Source organism: Vicugna pacos, chromosome 11 (assembly GCF_048564905.1).
Source record: "Vicugna pacos chromosome 11, VicPac4, whole genome shotgun sequence".
Classification (NCBI taxonomy): Eukaryota; Metazoa; Chordata; class Mammalia; order Artiodactyla; family Camelidae; genus Vicugna; species Vicugna pacos.
This window is the reverse complement of record NC_132997.1, coordinates 27666150-27671696: the sequence shown is the minus strand read 5'-3', so window position 1 is coordinate 27671696 and position 5547 is coordinate 27666150. Positions and strand designations below refer to the sequence as shown.

Below are 5547 nucleotides of genomic sequence, written 5' to 3'. Positions count from 1 at the left end.
AGGAGCAAGTGGAAAATATCTGACACAATCAGAAAAGTGTAGAAGGATGTCCCTTGCAGCACTTTGAATGATAGCAGAACACTGTTAAATACACATCAAAAGGGTTAATGGTGCATTCAGATACAGCGTTGAAAAAGATATAGTCCTTATACAGATTGGGAAGTTGGCCTTGACATATTTGTGAAAAGGGAATAAAACCAGGTTACATGGTCAATCTTACGGTTACCGGGGAAAGGGGCTGGGAAGGGATAAATTTGGGAGTTTGAGATTTACAAAGGTTAGACACTATATATAAAAATAGATTTTTTTAAAAAGTTTCTTCTGTATAGCACAAGGAACAATGTTCAATATCTTGTAATAACCTTTAACAAAAAAATATGAAAACGAATATATGTATGTGTATGCATGACTGGGGCATTGTGCTGTGCACCAGAGATTGACACATTGTAATTGACTGTAATACAATTTAAAAAAAAAGAAAGAAAGAAAGCAGGAAAAGAGAAAAAAAAACTAGATTACGTGACAACCAGTCCACCAGGGGCCTATTTTATATGCATATTTATATGTATATGTTTATAAATGCATAGAAGGATTCATCCACTTGTTAATGAGTTATCTCAATGAGGGGACAGAGTATAGCTCAGTGGTAAAGTGTGTGCTTAACATGCATGAGGTCCTAGGTTCAATCCCCAGTACCTCCATTAAAGATAAATAAATAAATGAACCTAATTATTTCCCCCCCAAAAATAAACAAACAAAAAAAGAATTTAAAAAAATTTTTTAACTTAAAAAAAAAAAGGTCTCTGGTGGAACATGGGGAGGAGGGGAAGAGATTAACCATAAGAGGATCTTTACCTTGTATTTACAGACTTTTCTATGTTGCTTTATTTTTGTCTTACAACAGGCATGTGGCTTTTTTATAATTTTTAAAAAACCCATAATTATGTTTTAGAAAAAAATAACTTCCTCATTTTGTGAGTGTGAAGGTAACAACATGTGGAGCCCTTACCACAAGCCTGGACGTTGGGGAAGTGTTTCATTAATGGTATTTATTACTGCTATGGCTATAAAATACCGACACTGCCTTCATTCATGTTTCACTCCCTGAACTTCTTCATGTCTCTTGTGTAAATGTTACCTTCTTAGTGGAGCTTTCCATGGACTCCCTATCCAAATTGCTACCCCTTTCACCACACACACACAGCCTCCCACACACGCACGTACTACACCTCTTCCCTATTTGACTTTGTCCTTAGAACGTCTCTGTCTCACAGGCTCTACTATTTACTTGTCCTGTTTCCTCCTGCGAGAATATTAGCTCTAATTGGGCAGGGCGTTTGAGTCAACTTTGCTTAGCACCTAGGAAAGGCCTGGCACGTCGGAGGCCCTCAACAAATATTAGTTAAATGATTAACAATGCCTGACCTTAGGATGCTTTTGCAAACATGGGATAAGGTCATCTACGTAGAGCAGGTGGACCAGAGAAGCAGGAGAGCATGGTGATTCTTAACAACATGGCTCTGGCATTAGACTGCCCGTAGGTGAATGTGGGTGAACTACACTGGGCAAGTTCCTTAATCTCTCTAAGTCCTGATCTTCCTTAACTATAAAATGGGGATTAAAAAGTCCAAAAGAACTTCTGTTTCTAGCCAAGGTAGAGCGACAGCAACCAGATTCCTCCCTCCACCCTCTCACCACCAACGAGGACAAAAATATATGAGATAATGGTGTTTAAGACACTGGTTCTCAGTCAATAAGGGGCAGTGATCCCTGAGAGATGGGAAACAAATGAGGAGAGCCCTGTGGTTGCCCAATTTAGAGCCGTGGAAGATGGAACATGGAGATGGAACCCAGACAGAGCCTGGTGGACATTCTGAGTTGAGGAGATGGAGTTGAGAGGAGGGGGAGACTGAGGTGGGCAGAGTTTCAGGGCAGAGAACCAGAGAGGAGAGAGAGCCACACAGAGGGAAAACCCTGAGAGGACTTTGCAGAGGGTCTCCCTCAAGTATTCAGTAGGATGCTGATGAATAAGTAGTGGTCAGAACAGAGTACCAATCATGTACAGAAAATAAGTGAGGCGGAGAGGGAAAAGGCACCTGCGAGTTCAGTGGTAGGAGTGTCCATGTACTCCAGTCCTGCCTAGCAAATATTAAAAACAAGACCTGCAGGGATCAGACTATTTCCAAGTATCTTGCCTACATCCCAGAACACAGCTCAAAACTATTTCTAAAAATGAAAAATTTCCAGCACCCTACAAGGTAAAATTCACAGCATGTAGCATCCAGGAAAAGATTACCAAATACACAAAGAAGCAGGAAACTATGACCCAAACAAAAAGATAAATCAATCAAAACTGATCCAGAAGTGACACAGCTATTAGAAATGGCAGATAAGGACACTAAAATAGTCATTATAATTTTATTTCATATGTTCAAAGAATTAAGTAAAGATATGAAAGCTATAAAAAAAATCAAATCAAACTTTGTTGTATTTTTCAACAAGCTAAATCCCGAGTACAAGAAAAATAAGAAAAATGACTCCTAGGTACATCATAATCAATTGCCAAAAACCAGAATAAAAAGAAAATCTTAAAAGCAGTTGAGTTATCAAACTAGAATTCCATACCCAACAAAAGTATCGTTCAATAATGAAAGCAAAATAGAGACTTTTTCAGAACGACAAAAGCGGAAAAAATTTACAACCAGCAGACCTGTATTACAAAAATATTAAAGGAATCATTCAGGCTTAAAGACATAATGATTCTTAACAACATGGCTCTGGCATTGGGCTGCCCATATGTAAATGTGGATTTACTGGTTACAAGCTGAGCTGCTCTGGACAAATTCTGTAATCTCTTATGGAGATCTAAATAGAAATATGGAACTACATAAAGGATTGAATTGCAGTGGAAAAAGTAATACGAGTAATGACATGAGAATTTAAAATTACTTAAATATCTTTAAAAGATAATTGATTGTTCAAAAAACAATGACTGTAGCATGGGGTTTAAAACATATGGCAAAGTAAAATGTATGACAATAATAGCATAAAAATTAGGGAGGGAAATATGGAAATATATTGCTTCCTATAAGATACTTATATTATAGGTAAAGTAAACAATATGACTTGAAGTTAAAGTGTAATAAGTTAGAAATGTATACTTTAAACTCTAAACTGACCACTAAAATAAAACAAAGAATTAATAAGCCAAAAAGGAACTAAAAAGGAATAATAAAGGTATTCAATGAATTCAAAGGAAGGCAGAAAAAGAGGAACAAAGAACCAATGGGCCAAATAGAAGACAAATAGCAAGATGATAGATTTAAAGCTAACCATATAAATAGTTACATTAAATATAATGCAAATATTCTAACATCTCAATTAAAAGGTAGAGATTATCAAAATGATCCAACTGTATGCTGCTTACAAGAAACTCACTTCAAATATTAATACACAATTAGGTTAAAAGGATAGAAAAAGATAAATGGTGCTTACACTGATGGAAAGAAAGCTAGACTGCTTATATCATTACCATACAAGTAGATTTCAGAGGAAATAGTATTATCAGGGATAAAAGGGTTGTTTCATAATGAGAGAGGAATCAATTCATCAAGAGGAAATAAAAATACTGAATGTGCATGCACCTAATAAAAGAGCTTCAAAATACATGAGTCAAAGATTGATAGAACTACCAGGAGAAAGACAGAAATTCACAATGATAGATTCCAGCATCCCATTCTTGATAATTGATAGAACTAGTAAAGAGCAAATTAGTGAGGATATAGACGATTTAAACAACACTATTCAACCAACTTGACCTAACTGATATTTGTATAACATTCCATCCAAGAACAGCAGAATACATATACTTTTCAGATGCACACAGAACTTGACCAAGATAGATAAATGGGCCAGAAAACAAATTTCAATAAATGTAAAAGGATTTTCATACAAAAGGATTTTCTGACCGCAGTAGAATTAAAACATCAATTGATAATTGATTGAAGATCACTGGCAAATCTCCAAATATCTGGAAACTAAACAACATACTTCTAAAAATCCCAGGGGTCGAAGAAGAAATCATGGGAGAAATTAGGAAATATTTTGAACTGCATAAAAATGAAGGCACAACATATCCAAATGTGTGGGATACTGCTAAACATAACTGGGAAGGAATTTTATTGCACCCCTAATCTAAACTATTAGAAGCAGGGAGGGTATAGCTCAGTGGTAGAGTGTGTGCTTGATGTGTACAAAGTCCTGGGTTCAATCTCCAGTACCTTCATTTATAAACAAACAAACAAACAAACAAACAAACAAACCTAATTACCTCCCCCCCACCAAAACAAAAAAATACAATAAAATAAAGTATTAGAAGAGAAGAAAGATCTCAAACCAATGACTTGTAATTTCACATTTACATTAAGCTAGAGGGAGAAAAAGCAAATTAAGCACAGAGTAGTAGAAGAAAGGAAACAATAAACATTAAGAGTGGAAATCAATGAAATAGAAAACAGATAAGCAATAGAGAAAAAAGCAAAGCTAATTCTTTAAGATCAATAAAATTGATAAATCTCAAGCCAGACTGATCAGGAAAAGTGAAAGTGGAGACATAAATATCAGGACTGAGAGGGGTGACATTCCTGTAGATTGCACAGATAGCAGAAGGATAATAAGGGATTGTTATTGTGTTCAGTTCCTAGAGCTGCCAGAAAAAACTGCCACACCCCTGGATGGCTTAAAACAACAGAAACGTATTCTCTCATGGAAAGTTCTGGAGGCTGGAAGTCCAAAATCAAGGTGTTAGCAGGGACGTTTTCCCTCTGAGACTGAGTAGAACCCTTCTTTGCCTTTTTAGCTGCCAGTGGGGGCTAGGAGATGTTTGGCATCCGTGGACTTGCAGTTTCACCCCTGCAGCCTAGTCATCATGTGATGTTTTCCCTGTGCCTCTGTATCCAAATTTCCTTCTTCTTCTAAGGACATGAGTGGTATTAGTTTTAGGGATCACCCCAATCCAATATGATGTCTTCTTAATTAATTATGTTTGCCAAGAATGCCATTTCCAACCAAGGGCACATTCTGAGGTTTCAGTGGACACGAATTTGGGGGGAACACTATTCAACCCAGTACAATCATGAACAACCTTATGCTAAATGATTCAACAACTTAGATGAAATGATCAAATTCATTAAAAAAAAACACACACAAACTATCAAACGTCACTGAAGAAGAAATAGATCACTTGAGCAGCCCTATATTTAGTAAAGAAATTAAAGTTGTAGTTTGACATCCTCACCCCCCAAAAAAACAGAACAACAACAACAAAAAACCCAAACAAGCAAAAACCCCTCCAGGACCAGATGGTTCACTGGTAAATCCTACCAAACATTTAAGGAAGAAATAATACCAATTATTCTACAGATTCTTCCAGAACACCAATTCTATAAATTAAAGAGGAAAGAATTCCTTCTCCACTCATTCTGCAAATCCAGTCTTGATACGAAGCCCTAATACCAAAATCAGGCAAGGAAAACTACAGACAAACAT

At 36.4% G+C, this 5547-nt stretch overlaps 1 non-coding gene across 1 annotated transcript; it reads left to right on the top strand.

Moving 5' to 3' along the window:
- Nucleotides 1-4213: 4213 nt before the first annotated feature.
- On the top strand, nucleotides 4214-4285 carry TRNAI-GAU (transfer RNA isoleucine (anticodon GAU)). Its single transcript has one exon. It is a non-coding gene; the product is annotated as a tRNA-Ile (tRNA).
- Nucleotides 4286-5547: the final 1262 nt, after the last annotated feature.